This window comes from Salvelinus sp. IW2-2015, linkage group LG19 (genome assembly GCF_002910315.2).
Source record: "Salvelinus sp. IW2-2015 linkage group LG19, ASM291031v2, whole genome shotgun sequence".
Taxonomy (NCBI): domain Eukaryota; kingdom Metazoa; phylum Chordata; class Actinopteri; order Salmoniformes; family Salmonidae; genus Salvelinus; species Salvelinus sp. IW2-2015.
In genome coordinates this window covers 29673205-29689184 of record NC_036859.1, presented here as the reverse complement: position 1 = coordinate 29689184, position 15980 = coordinate 29673205, and the positions used below count along the sequence as shown (strand labels likewise).

Here is a 15980-nt window from a genome sequence, read left to right as displayed (position 1 = left end):
CAGATCAGCGCTGAAAAATATTTAATGTGAAAAGATCTGATTTGATTGGTCAAAAGACCAATTAGTGGAAAATATATCAGAATTGGGCTGCCTGTCTAAACACAACCTTTATGTTCCAATGAGTGCTTCCAAGAGCATCTTCTAACATCCACTTGTTTCACCCAAGCAGTGTTCTTGCCTTTGTTTTCCATAGACATTCAACAGCATCCTTCCTCCACAACCTGCACTTAGGCCTGCATTTAGTAAACACTACTAAATGACCTGAGAGGTATAGGTTAATTAATCTGTCCAGTTTAATTTATTATGTGTCCTGTCCTCTGCAATCACAGCATTCTCACACAAATCACAAATGTTTCAAATGTCATGAAAATGACAGCAGGTTAAGCATATGTACAGTAGAGAATCATCAGCACATTGTTCAAGATTGTCCTGTAGCTGTCGTTGAGTTTAGTCACTCTGAGTAGGCCTGAGATTCTCCTGAGGCACTGCCATTTCCATCTCCAGTCAGCTGTAACACTGCATTCCACCAGGAAAAACAAAACCTGGTCAACATGCTTATGACATTCTTAGCTTATATATTTAATTGTTTTTTTAAATCAGCTAGTTTTTCTTCCTCAGCAGCTCTGAACCTTGATGTTTTTACGTGCTAAATAAAAGGCCTTCTATTAGTTCAAGGAATTCCACTTCCACGGTAGAACTGAAGAAGGCCAAAACGTGTTGGTTTAAACAAAAAATAACCTTTTTTGCCCCACAAACTTCCATTTGTCCTCTAAGTGTCTGAATACGGTCTCTTACAAATCCAGTCTGTTCCTTTATTCATGCACTTTAGTTGGAATGCAAGGTAACGGAAGTATACATTCTCCTTCCACAGTATTAAATACTAGTTCCTCCCCAAAGCCTCCTGAATGGACAGGTCTGGTTAGTTCTGGCCAGGTCCGGTTCAGTCAGATCCGTTTAGATCCAGTCAGGTCCGGTCAGCAATGGTCTGACAGGAACCGTTCTCTTTGGTTGGGGACGATGAAGCCATCCTTGCTGTYCATGAAGCTCTCCCTGCGGTCGTGGCCGGAGATGACGAAGGTGTGTTTGGGGTCGATCACCACCAGATCATCCTTCTCCAGCCCTGGATCCTCCACCTCGGCATACGCAGGGTTCCCTGAGCTGCGGCAGAACCTCATCTTCATGGCTGGCCAGTGTGCGGGCCGCCTCTGTGGGAAGCACAGGTAGAAGAACTGAAAGGAGATTTGTGCTAAACAAAATGTATTAGAGGAGCTTCCCTAAAATGTGTAACTACTCCATATAGGCATAAACAATGTCTGATGTTGTCTGATGAAGGTCTTCAATGACGTAAATGTCACAATGTGTTAAGCCTTAACAAAATACATTAAATTAGATGTACTCTCAATGACTTCCCTGACCAAATCAAGTTGTAAATAAAGACATACAAATCTTTGTGAGTGCCAGCCAGGCTAGCAGGGTGCAGTAGGCCTACTTACCTCTATGAAGAATAGGCTGGCGCTTGAGGTCGGGTGGTTGTACATGTACACCGTTGCTATGACGGCTGCTGCCATGGTGATCATGACCAGCGAGATGCCCACCAGGAGACCAGTCTGCAAGCGCACCTCTCTCTGCTCCTCCTCTGGCTCGTCCACCTCAGCAGCTGGAGGGGGACAAGTAACGAACGTTACCTAACGTTGTAGGAATCTTCACTGTTTGCTGGGCTGTCGCTCATATCTGGGTCAAAATAATATTTGTTTTAATAAAAATGCTTTAGGTGTGTTTTATGTAGCTTGCCAGTGTAATGAAACCAATATAATAGTCTCAAAAGTGCAAATCCTGCCTATCGTGATCATCATGTATTATTCATGAGAATGTTGGAACCACTCAAGAGATTGGCAACCACTTACGTGATTCTTTTTCTGTGTGCAGGGAAATCTTAGTGTCATCTGAAAGAAAAAAATACATATGGATGAGTGAGGGCCCAATTAAATCAAAACTGGTCACCAGCTTTCTGAGGCAAGTCAGAGGCCTGTAGTTAATGTTTATCCCAGAGCCATATAGGCATGTACTGTATGCGTTCATAAACAGTATACGATGAGAACATACCTTCCACCCTCCCCAGTCTGACATAGACAGATACCTAGTGAGAGGCATCATTCAGCAAATAAGATCCACGTGTGCAGTATGGTGCCAGTGTGTAGTATTTGTCATTGCGTTGTATAAGCGGCTGCACAATTATCTGACAGCAGGCTGGGAAATAGCTGCAGACCGGACCCTCGTCATCTCTACGTCCCTGAGCAGCTAGAGCAAACACAAACAGCAGCCCAACTCCCATTCTACATCCTTCAACCTGAAGTCTGCATTTGTTCACTTCCAAGTGTGCACTTCTTCACTTCCCATCAGGGGTTTCAAAGCATTGGATTGTGTAAGCAGGAATGAACTAGAATGTGTTTCTACTCTATTTCTTGCACCACTTCAGTCTTTTAAAATATGAAGTCATTGTAAACCCACGAGGGCTTGGTAAATGTTAAGTCATTGTAAACCCACGAGGGCTTGGTAAATATTAAGTCATTGTAAACCCACGAGGGCTTGGTAAATGTTAAGTCATTGTAAACCCACGAGGGCTTGGTAAATGTTAAGTAATTGTAACCCACGAGGGCTTGGTAAATATTAAGTCATTGTAAACCCACGAGGGCTTGGTAAATATTAAGTCATTGTAACCCACGAGGGCTTGGTAAATATTAAGTCATTGTAACCCACGAGCGGGGTGGGTAAATATTAAGTCATTGTAAACCACGAGGGCTTGGTAAATATTAAGTAATTGTAACCCACGAGGGCTTGTAAATGTTAAGTAATTGTAACCCACGAGGGCTTGGTAAATTATTAATTGTACCCCACGAGGGCTTGGTAAATGTTAAGTAATTGTAACCCACGAGGGCTTGGTAAATGTTAAGTATTGTAACCACAAGGGCTTGGTAAATGTTAAGTAATTGTAAACCACGAGGGCTTGGTAAAGTTAAGTAATTGTAACCCACGAGGCTTGGTAAATGTTAAGTAATTGTAACCCAGGAGGGCTTGGTAAATGTTAGTAATTGTAACCCACAAGGGCTTGGTAAATGTTAAGTAATTGTAAACCCACGAGGGCTTGGTAAATGTTAAGTAATTGTAACCACGAGGGCTTGGTAAATGTTAAGTAATTGTAACCCACGAGGGCTTGGTAAATGTTAAGTAATTGTAACCCACGAGGGCTTGGTAAATGTTAAGTAATTGTAACCCACGAGGGCTTGGTAAATATTAAGTAATTGTACCCAGGAGGGCTTGGTAAATGTTAAGTAATTGTAACCCACGAGGGCTTGGTAAATGTTAAGTAATTGTAACCCAGGAGGGCTTGGTAAATGTTAAGTAATTGTAACCCAAGGGCTTGGTAAATTGTAAGTAATTGTAACCCACAGGGCTTGGTAAATGTTAAGTAATTGTAACCCACGAGGGCTTGGTAAATGTTAAGTAATTGTAACCACGAGGGCTTGGTAAATGTTAAGTAATTGTAACCCACGAGGGTTGGTAAATATTAAGTAATTGTAACCCACGAGGGCTTGGTAATGTTAAGTAATTGTAACCCACGAGGGCTTGGTAAATGTTAAGTAATTGTAACCACGAGGGCTTGGTAAATGTTAAGTAATTGTAACCCACGAGGGCTTGGAAATGTTAAGTAATTGTAACCCACGAGGGCTTGGTAAATGTTAAGTAATTGTAACCCAGGAGGGCTTGGTAAATGTTAAGTAATTGTAACCCACAAGGGCTTGGTAAATTGAAGTAATTGTAACCCACAAGGGCTTGGTAAATGTTAAGTAATTGTAAACCCACGAGGGCTTGGTAAATGTTAAGTAATTGTAAACCCACGAGGCTTGGTGAATGTTAAGTAATTGTAACCCAAAGGGCTTGGTAAATGTTAAGTAATTGTAACCACGAGGGCTTGGTAAATATGAAGTAATTGTAAACCCACGAGGGCTTGGTAAATGTTAAGTAATTGTAACCCACAAGGGCTTGGTAAATGTTAAGTAATTGTAACCCAGGAGGGCTTGGTAAATGTTAAGTAATTGTAACCACGAGGGCTTGGTAATTTAAGTAATTGTAACCCACGAGGGCTTGGTAAATATTAAGTATTGTAACCCACGAGGGCTTGGTAAATGTTAAGTAATTGTAACCCACAAGGGCTTGGTAAATGTTAAGTAATTGTAACCACAAGGGCTTGGTAATGTTAAGTATTGTAACCCCAGGAGGGCTTGGTAAATGTTAAGTAATTGTAACCCACGAGGGCTTGGTAAATATTAAGTAATTGTAACCCACGAGGGCTTGGATAAATGTTAAGTAATTGTAACCCACGAGGGCTTGGTAAATATGAAGTAATTGTAACCCACGAGGGCTTGGTAATGTTAAGTAATTGTATACCCACGAGGGCTTGGTAAATGTTAAGTAATTGTAACCCACGAGGGCTTGGTGAATGTTAAGTAATTGTAAACCCACGAGGGCTTGGTAAATGTTAAGTAATTGTAACCCACGGGGGCTTGGTAAATATTAAATAATTGTAACCCACGAGGGCTTGGTAAATGTTAAGTAATTGTAACCCACGAGGGCTTGGTAAATGTTAAGTAATTTTAACCCACGAGGGCTTGGTAAATGTTAAGTAATTGTAACCCACAGGCTTGGTAAATGTTAAGTAATTGTACCCACGGAGGCCTTGGTAATGTTAAGTAATTGTAACCCACGAGGGCTTGGTAAATGTTAAGTAATTGTAACCCACGAGGGCTTGGTAAATGTTAAGTATTGTAACCCACGGGGCTTGGTAAATGTTAGTAATTGTAACCCAGGGGGCTTGGTAAATGTTAAGTAATTGTAACCCACGGCTGGTAAATGAAGTAATTGTAACCCACAAGGGCTTGGTAAATGTTAAGTAATTGTAAACCACGAGGGCTTGGTAAATGTTAAGTAATTGTAACCCACAAGGGCTTGGTAAATGTTAAGTAATTGTAAACCCACAGGGCTTGGTAAATATGAAAGTAATTGTAAACCCACGAGGGCTTGGTAATGTTAAGTAATTGTAACCCACAAGGGCTTGGTAAATGTTAAGTAATTGTAACCCAGGAGGGCTTGGTAAATGTTAAGTAATTGTAACCCACGAGGGCTTGGTAAATATTAAGTAATTGTAACCCACGAGGGCTTGGTAAATATTAAGTAATTGTAACACCACGAGGGCTTGGTAAATGTTAAGTAATTGTAACCCACAAGGGCTTGGTAAATGTTAAGTAATTGTAACCCACAAGGCTTGGTAAATGTTAAGTAATTGTAACCAGGAGGGCTTGGTAAATGTTAAGTAATTGTAAACCCAGGAGGGCTTGGTAAATGTTAAGTAATTGTAACCCACGAGGGCTTGGTAAATATTAAGTAATTGTAACCCACGAGGGCTTGATAAATGTTAAGTAATTGTAAACCCACGAGGGCTTGGTAAATATGAAGTAATTGTAAACCCACGAGGGCTTGGTAAATGTTAAGTAATTGTATACCCACGAGGGCTTGGTAAATGTTAAGTAATTGTAACCCACGAGGGCTTGGTAAATGTTAAGTAATTGTAACCCACGAGGGCTTGGTAAACTTTAAGTAATTGTAAATCCACGAGGGCTTGGTAAATGTTAAGTAATTGTAAAAGGGTTTGGTAAATGTCACTCACCCATCCTAGCATCCCCATCACACCAAATGGTAATTGTGTTTTGATCAAAAAGGCCAGGTAGTGGTACAACTACTTACCCACCATAGGAGCACTGGTGGAGGGGAGGGCAGTGGTGACAGTGGTGCTGGGTCTGGCTCTGGTTGTAGTAGTGGTAGTGGTAGTGGTGATAGAGGAGGTAGTTGTGGTGATGGAGGTGGTAGTCCGCTGTGGCACTGTTCTTGTCATGGCAACTGGAGTGGTTGTATTGTGAGCGTTAGGCACATTGTAAGGTGTTGTGGTGTTGGTGTGAACCATCTGAACACAGCTCTGGTTTTTCCTCTGTGAAATCAAGACAACGTTAATTAGTTTCCAGTTTTGAATGAGTTTCCTTGAGGCCGAAGAAAACAAATGAAGTGAATAGTGAACTGTTCAATACCGCTTCAGGACAGCCCTTATCTACCCAGTCCTGACGATGCCGGTCGAAGCCACTGGAACACCTGTTATAAATAACAGAACAGAACAACCATTAGGACACAACATGGTGCTGATTTGGGAGAGATAGGTTGTTACATTTCTCTTTGAACTCTTGTCACAGCGAAATTCCACTGTATGCATTCTGTACCTACAAATGGCAATAACAAACTTGACCTGGACTTTTACCTGTGCAGTCTGCTGCACCAGCTGCAGTTGAAGCCGATCTCAGATGACACACAAGGTCCACAGCTGGAGAATTGAAGACAAGCTGAGAGAAAAAAAAGCGAGATCCTAGTACACCAAAAGTTGCTCTAGCCCAGCACAAATCATTACCATAGATCTAACTGTAAAGAACCCTATAGACTTAAGCCCCGTTTATGCCTGGTTCTAACACGTGTCCTTTGCCCTGATTCTGATTGTGCCAACATTTTTGTACAGGTGTAGACGGTTAAAAGACTGATTGTGATCAGATCTTCCTGAACACCTCCAAAGGTATTCAGGGACCCACTGTATCTGGATATCTTACAAGTGTATTCGGATCTGGAGAGTAAAACCATTCAAATCATCAATATACGGACCTCTAAAACCATTGACAGGTGGCACAAATGACTTATGGCATCAATATACAGTATCTCTTAAAATAAATAAATATTATTTTGAAAGTAAATCTGTCAAAGGATTTACATACAGGAATAGACCAGGAAATTGGGTCAAAATGTGGACACAGTGGACAGATAAGAGACACATTTTAACACTATGTGTAGACACACATCTGAAAATGTGGGCACAATCAGAATGTTGACAAGATCAGGACACAGGACAGGTTAGAACAAGGTATAAACGGGGCTATAAACTTACTGGGCAGAGGAAGCATCTCAATCGCTGTAGAGTTGGCGATCTTGGACTTGAGGATGTCCACTTTGTGGTACTCGTAGATGGTCCTCCTGCGAACATCTGGCATAATGAGAAGGTGGTCAATGGTGGTCAGACTGCAGTCAGATCTAATCTTACTGGAGGGTCACATGGTCTCTCCTATCATTGCTATGCAGACGACACACAATTAATCTTCTCCTTTCCCCCCTCTGATAACCAGGTGGTGAATCGCATCTCTGCATGTCTGGCAGACATATTAGTGTGGATGACGGATCACCACCTCAAGCTGAACCTCGGCAAGACGGAGCTGCTCTTCCTCCCGGGGAAGGACTGCCCGTTCCATGATCTCGCCATCACGGTTGACAACTCCATTGTGTCCTCCTCCCAGAGTGCTAAGAACCTTGGCGTGATCCTGGACAACACCCTGTCGTTCTCAACTAACATCAAGGCGGTGACCCGTTCCTGTAGGTTCATGCTCTACAACATTCGCAGAGTACGACCTGCCTCACGCAGGAAGCGGCGCAGGTCCTAATCCAGGCACTTGTCATCTCCCGTCTGGATTACTGCAACTCGCTGTTGGCTGGGCTCCCTGCCTGTGCCATTAAACCCTACAACTCATCCAGAACGCCGCAGCCCGTCTGGTGTTCAACTTTCCCAAGTTCTCTCACGTCACCCCGCTCCTCCGCTCTCTCCACTGGCTTCCAGTTGAAGCTCGCATCCGCTACAAGACCATGGTGCTTGCCTACGGAGCTGTGAGGGGAACGGCACCTCCGTACCTTCAGGCTCTGATCAGGCCCTACACCAAAACAGGGCACTGCGTTCATCCACCTCTGGCCTGCTCGCCTCCCTACCTCTGAGGAAGTACAGTTCCCGCTCAGCCCAGTCAAAACTGTTCGCTGCTCTGGCACCCCAATGGTGGAACAAACTCCCTCACGACGCCAGGTCAGCGGAGCTAATCACCACTTCCGGAGACACCTGAAACCCACCTCTTTAAGGAATACCTAGGATAGGATAAAGTAATCTTTCTAACCCCCCCCTTAAAAGAGTTAGATGCACTATTGTAAAGTGGTTGTTCCACTGGATATCATAAGGTGAACACCAATTTGTAAGTCGCTCTGGATAAGAGCGTCTGCTAAATGACTTAATGTAAATGTAAATGTAAAGGACCAGGGATGCGGGTGGGGGGGGGGCACACAGAGACACTCAGTAGAGTAGTGGAAGTATGATGGTACTCACTGGGTATCTGCTCAATCTCATGAAGCACCACAAATGCGTCTGAGAGGCCCACTTTGACAGGATGGTTCACTGACCTGATCTCACTGATGTCAATGGGAACCTACACACAGGACAATGAGGTATACACATTCATTACAATTAAAGCTAATGGCAAATAGCTCTACTTGTCTAGAATAAGTAATAGTTAGCGAGGAAGATGAGCGCCACCTCTTTGTATGCGAAGACGATGCGTCCGTCGCTGTGCAGTGCGGTCTGGAAGGTAAATGGGCCTTGATCGACACTGTCCTGCAGGTGAACCTGATCCCACTGGACTACCAAGGCTGTACCTAAAGGACAGACAGAGAAACACACACACAGGCTGGTTAGAACCACCAAGGCTGTACCTAAAGGACAGACAGAGAACACACACAGGCTGGTTAGAACCACAAGGCTGTACCTAAAGGACAGACAGAGAAACACACACAGGCTGGTTAGAACCACCAAGGCTGTACCTAGAGGACAGACAGAGAAACACACACAGGCTGGTTAGAACCACCAAGGCTGTACCTAAAGGACAGACAGAGAAACACACATAGACTGGTTAGAACCACCAAGGCAGTACCTAGAGGACAGACAGAGAAACACACATAGACTGGTTAGAACCACCAAGGCTGTACCTAAAGGACAGACAAGAGAAACACACACAGGCTGGTGAAACCACCAAGGCTGTACCTAGAGGACAGACAGAGAAACACACACAGGCTGGTTAAACCACCAAGGCAGTACCTAGAGGACAGACAGAGAAACACACACAGGCTGGTTAGAACCACCAGGCTGTACCTAAAGGAACAGACAGAGAAACACACATAGACTGGTTAGAACCACCAAGGCTGTACCTAAAGGACAGACAGAGACACACCACAGGCTGGTTAGAGCCACCAAGGCTGTACCTAGAGGACAGACAGAGAAACACACACAGGCTGGTTAGAACCACCAAGGCTGTACCTAGAGGACAGACAAGAAAACACAACAGGCTGGTTAGAACCACCAAGGCTGTACCTAAAGGACAGACAAGAAACACACATGGCTGGTTAGAACCACCAAGGCTGTACCTAAAGGACAGACAGAGAAACACACAGGCTGGTAGAGCCACCAAGGCTGTACCTAGAGGACAGACAGAGAAACACACACAGGCTGGTTAGAACCACCAAGGCTGTGCTTGATACACCAAAGACAGTAGCTATGTTAATTCACTGCACATGGATAAAGTAGTTGTCCTTGACTTTTCTAGAAAACCTTTGATTGACTGAGCAGGGCTAACATCTATGGAGACACAATTGCCTGTTTGGCTCTATGTCTATATGTCTTACCGTTGTCAAAGTAACTGATGGTGGAGTTTGTGACATACTGGGGTCAAAGTTGGCCATCAGAGGGCGATGTACTGAGTGGCCGTCAGCATCCTGTGGATGACATCGCCTGTGTAGATGAAACCTGATGGAGGGGGTGCGCACACCACACACACACACACCAACCACACCACACGCACGCACGCACGCACGCACGCGACGCACGCACGCACGCACGCACGCACGCACGCACGCACGCACGCACGCACGCGCACGCACGCACACACACACACACACACACACACACACACACACACAACATCACACACACACACACCTCTTATTTCAGGAAGTGATGGTGGAGGTCCCTTATAATGGTGGTAGTCTCTCACATATTCATTCTCATTCATCAGAGTTTGACGTACCACCAGTTGCCACTGTGATTTCTCTCAGTATGTGACCATAGAACGGGAAGTCAAAGGACAGATGAACACTCTGAAAGGAGAAATGAAAGGAGAAAAAGCACAAAAACAAAGATGGGTTTCAGTGACAAGACAAGGAGACACAAGGTATGAGTGATCATCACTGATATTGTAGAAGTCATACAGGTAGCAGTCGGCTCCTGATAAATGTAAGAGCTAGGCGCTGATTTAAACAGGAGCATGCCCTTGTCCTTGATGGTTTGATATCCCCTGCCCTCAGGCTGCGTACCGCTGCTTGTCTGTGTGTGTTGGACAGCAGGCCGTGGATCTTCCCCTTCCCTGGGTCCAGCTGATCTATGTCCACCCACAGATATTTACCAGCAGTCTCTGTAGCCCCGTAGATCTTAGATGTGTAGTAGCTATGGTTCATGTCCTGGGATAACACCATCATTTAGCATTCAGTGTTTCCTGGGATAGAACAACATTCATGTTAGCATTCAGTGTTTCCTGGGATAAACAACATATGTTAGCATTCAGTGTTTCCTGGATGAACAACATTCATGTTAGCATTCAGTTTCCTGGGATAAACACATTCATTTAGCATTCAGTGTTTCCTGGGATAAACAACATTCATGTTAGGATTCCAGTGTTTCCTGGGATAAACAACATTCACGTTAGAATTCAGTGTTTCCTGCGGATAAAAACAACATTCATGTTAGAATTCAGTGTTTCCTGGGATAAACAACATTCACGTTAGAATTCAGTGTTTCCTGGGATAAACAACATTCACGTTAGAATTCAATGTTTCCCAACCCTGTTGTAGCCCTTGACAAACACACCTCTTCAGCTCATTGAGGGCTTGATGATTAGTTGACAAGTTGAATCAGGTGTGCTTGTCCAGGGTTACAATAAACATGTGTACTGTTGGGGGTACTGGAGGACCAAGGTTGGGAAACACAGTGTTAGATGTTATACACTATAAGTCCTGAATATGTGCTGAACAATGAGAGATCATTTCAAGCTTGATTCTGACAGTGAGATATAGAGTGTGTAGAGTTCTATATCATGCCGATATGACAGAACAAGAAACATTATTAAACATGACAGGGTCCTGACTTTTCCTAAACGCAAGACCTGTCCAGGAAACACCCTGGGGTCTAATTAACTAGGGCTCAGGCATTATTACTGTCCTGGTCATGTCAGGAAAACTCCTGGCTCTTAAAATGGTTGTTGTTGTTCCTACTTCAATCTGGGAGCTGTTGTCATGTCTCTCCTCAGTCAGTAGGTTATCCTGGTCCTTGTAGTGGCCGTGGCGGTCGTCACTGGCCCAGCCCGGGGCACCCGGCCTGGGGGTGGCCAGCCACCTACTCCACCTCTGGCTGGAGGATCCCTGGTCCTCAGACACACTCCCCAGACCTGGACCAAACAAAAACACATTCAGATACATGAGGTGTGCTTGATTTAGCCTAAATCAAATGTATTTATTAAGCCCTTCTTACATCAGCTGATATCTCAAAGTGCTGTACAGAAGCCCAGCCTAAAAYCCCAAACAGCAAGCAATGCAGGTGTAGAAGCACGGTGGCTGGGARAAACCTAGAAAGGCCAGAACCTAGGAAGAAACTTAGAGAGGAACCGGCTATGAGGGGTGGCCAGTCCTCTTCAGGCTGTGCCGAGTGGAGCTTATAACAGTACATGGCCAAGATGTTCAAATGTTCATAGATGACCAGCAGGGTCAAATAATAATAATCACAGTGGTTGTCGATCGGTGCAACAGGTCAGCACCTCAGGAGTAAATGTCAGTTAGCTTTTCATAGCCGATCATTCAGAGTATCTCTACCGCTCCTGCTGTCTCTAGAGAGTTGAAAACAGCAGGTCTGGGACAGGCCTTCCATTGCCTAATACAATGGAACCAATGCAAACCACCCTGAATTCTGGTCAAGCTAAATCAAGCTTACACACAATGTATTTGATCCAGATCTGACTCTCCTCTAGAGAGGGCCAACCCCTGCACACCAGGATGGGAGACCCCTGAGGAGAGTAGAAGGGGCTCCCTGTAACATAGTGTGCTGGTTACATTTAATCTCACCAGTGTTTGAAAAGGGCCCAGGAATCTCCTATGTGAGGTTGACAATGACATGTTGAACGTCTTCAGACAGTCCTTGGAACTAAACCCATCTTTATATACTAGCCTACGTCTGCCTGCCTGTCAGTGTCAACAAGTGACAGACACAAACAGCATACTAACCTCTCTTCCCTGGGAAAAACAAACATCCACCTTCCCTCAATCATCCTGCCAGGGACAGCATTGCAACTAAACTCCCCCCTCTTTTCGCAGGAGAGAGTGAACGGCTGCCGCACATTCTTCACACTGGCAGGCCCAACCCAGAGGTTATGGACCAGTTATGATGGAGGAAGACATGTTGTGAGTCTCATAGAGTGTGTCACATATGGTTCTACTATCATCAGCAGACTTAGAAGTGTTATTGTGGTTGGGAGACATATAGAACACTTAAAAGAAACTGGTTTACTGAGCAATCTGCAGTTCAAACAATAAGAAAGCGGGAACCCCGCCACTGATTTGGTAAACAGCTTAGGGATGGGGCTGGATAAATGTAGCAACTGTCAAATTCTAAGACAGAGCTATAGATGCAAGTACTGACCATCCATGAGATCAAATTTACAGTTCTAAACTTGTTTTGAGGCTATACAGTGTTTGTTTACAATTACTTTGCTTACAAACACCAGAGTAAAACAAGCTTCTAGTTTGGGTTCTGATGGAGTGTGACAATTGAACTAAGCTCATGAGGCATTTATAAATTATATTCTTCAAGAATCCATGGGTACATAAATGAATGTCGCAATTACTTATTGCCCCTTTAATGAGCCATGAACGGACACTAATAGCAGTAATAAACCTACATGCATGTCAGCAAAGTGACATTTATGTAGCAAGTCCACTTATCTTGTTAAGTTATCTTATCTCCTCTTATCTTAGGAAAGTCCCTTGGGAAGTATTCTATTCTATGCCAGAGAACTGTGTCCACTCTCTAAGGATTCAGTATTGCAGTGATGTAGCCTATTACAGCATTTTATCCTGTACTTTTATGGTCTAATGTTAACAGTAATTCCTTCAATATTTTGATTTATTTAAAAGGTAAACAACTTGCCACAACATCAAGGCTATATAGAAATCTTAGTGCACATGGCTGAGCTTCAAAAAACAAAACACACCAAAGAGAATTGAAGACCAATAATGACTTACAATAAATAAAGACTATTTTAAATAATGACTTACCACCGGCAGGCATCAATTCCACATGAGTTATTTGATACTGGAAAACTATAAATATTCCGGTGATAAATGTGACAGTCTTCGTCATCATCAGTTCCTAAGTCTCTTTATTCCCTTTTAAATTCCCAAAGCACACTATCAAATAAAAAACTCAGTCGGACAACTTTTCATCTGCGCAAGGTCCTTTTGGTTCGAAGTACCAAGGCGACACTATTCTGTCAGAATGTTGTCCACTTCTCAAACAAAAACGCAGAGCAAGTTATGAAATAAAATCCAGTAGTTGCATTTTTAACATAAAATACTAAACATTTCAATAGCAATACTTCCCGTCGCCGGGAAATGCCCATTTAACAAGAATTCAAATTGGCTAAATCTATTAGTCTTGGAAAGGTTGTGTGATCACTTGATAGAGCTAAGTAGGTCTAAGATAATAAGTATGTTGACAATGACTTGAGTGCGATGCTGAAGTTATTATTGTCTCTCTCCCTCTTGCATGGTCATCTCCGTTTTAATAAGTTGAGAGTGGAGACAGTGCATAAGCGCTGGGAACTCTGTACACACGCACCAAAACAGTGAGTCTGCCACCATCTCTCTCTCTCTCTCTCTCTCTCTCTCTCTCTCTCTCTCTCTCTCTCTCTCTCTCTCTCTTCTCTCTCTCTCTCTCTTCTCTCTCTCTCTCTCTCTCTCTCTCTCTCTCTCTCTCTCTGTCCTCCCTCTCTCTCTGTACCTCCCTCGATGTGATGTGTGGGTGTGCGTTTCGTCCTCACCCTACATGAGAGCGAGTTCCTGTGAGAATTCGTGGATTGTGGTGAGTGAATGACCATTGTCTCGACAAGGCTTAAAAGGGCTTTCGAACCTCTACGGGGTGTGTGGTTACTCGATCTAATGTGTTGTGAGAGAAGAGAGTAGAGAGTATAGAGAAGTTAGATCAGGATGGAGGAGAGAGATTTCTCTTTGGGGCAGCTGCAAGCACACTGTACTCCACTTACTCTACTTCATTTAGTCTAATGATGTGTGAAATTAGACAGACCTATCATATTGAATTGCCACTAAAGGCATTTCATATCAGTTTATCTTCATAAGCAATACCGCTTGTTTTGCATTGACAAAAGAGCCCCATGGTGTACTAATACACCCTGTGAATGAGTTCCTTCCCATTGACGTCCTACATTCCTCCTGTGTCCCCTGTCTCTGGCCTCCGGTCCTCTGTCTGGCAGAGAGAGAGAGAGACAACGACCAGAGGAAGTCTGGGTGTTTGCTACCATGTCTGTGCTGGATGTGTTAGGGCCTGGATGAACTGAGTCTTAGACTGGAGAGATGGATGGACAGTGGGCTGGGGCTTGAAGAGAGGTCTGGGACTGGAGATGGATGGACAGTGGGCTGGGGCTTGAAGATGGGTCTGGGACTGGAGATGGAGATGGATGGACGTGGGCTGGGGCTTGAAGAGAGGTCTGGGACTGGAGATGGATGGACAGTGGGCTGGGGCTTGAGAGAGGTCTGGACTGGAGATGGATGGACATGGGCTGGGCTTGAAGGAGAGGTCTGGGACTGGAGATGGATGGACAGTGGGCTGGGGCTTGAAGAGAGGTCTGGGACTGGAGATGGATGGACAGTGGGCTGAGGCTTGAAGAGAGGTCTGGGACTGGAGATAGGGGTGCACTCTTAGAAAAAAGGTGCTATCTAGAACCTAAAAGGTTTCTTTGGCTGTCCCCATAGGAGAACCCTTTGAGAACCCTATTTGGTTCCAGGTAGAGGGCTGGTGATGGGGCTTGGAGAGAGGGCTGGGGATGGGGCAGGGGATGGTTGTCTGATATCACAGGTTAGAGAGGCAAAGACTGAAGGAGAAACTTGTAAATTAACATTTATTACAATAAAGTGAAACGTTTGAGTCACATCAAATTTTGTAAGACATAAAAATAAATACTCTGACTGATTTATGGTTGTTAGTGCATCATAATCGTCTGTAATGTCATTATGACTATACTGCTACGTCACAATACTATTGATCTTTATCAACATTGTCCCCTTGTCACGATGGTAAATGCAATTCCATGAGAATAAAATAATGAACTTATATCAATACGTTTCCTAAGACTATAATATCAATACTGTTCAATACAAACTGTAGATAAACACTTTAGGTGACGCTGTGCTTGGTAGTGTTTCATTATGAGAACGGTTTGGAGTTATTCCTCGTCAAGTCTCAGAGGTAACCACTCTGGACTCATTGTCTGAAGAGGGGTCATACAAAGTGTTGAAGAATGACAGTGTTCTGAATCCTAGAAATACAAACTTGTGCATCTTTATATAGTTTTAAACAGAGCACAACTTGGCCAATATAGCTCTCAAACACACGCTTTCATTATGATAATGACAATCACTGTGGACGCCAGGCCAGGGAAAAAAAGCCACAATTACTATGTAATGTGTTGTGATAATTGCATTGTTTGCTCTCTAACCTGTTCGTTCATATCCCCTGACAATGTGATATATAGGCCTAAGGCCGAGACAATAATAAGACACAGTGGCAGAATAAATTAAAGTGTTTCATCACAAAACCGGAGAGCCACATCTGTCCGCTGAAGTCCGAAAATCATTTCGCATGTAACAAACAGTTAGTTACATGACCTAGAGCATGGTCAAGCAAGTTAATATTT

General features: G+C 43.8%; 1 pseudogene; it reads right to left on the bottom strand.

Annotated features, from left to right (window-relative positions):
• Positions 1–271: 271 nt before the first annotated feature.
• LOC111978982 (plexin domain-containing protein 2-like) lies at positions 272–13871 on the bottom strand (annotated as a pseudogene).
• Between the last annotated feature and the right edge of the window lie 2109 nt (positions 13872–15980).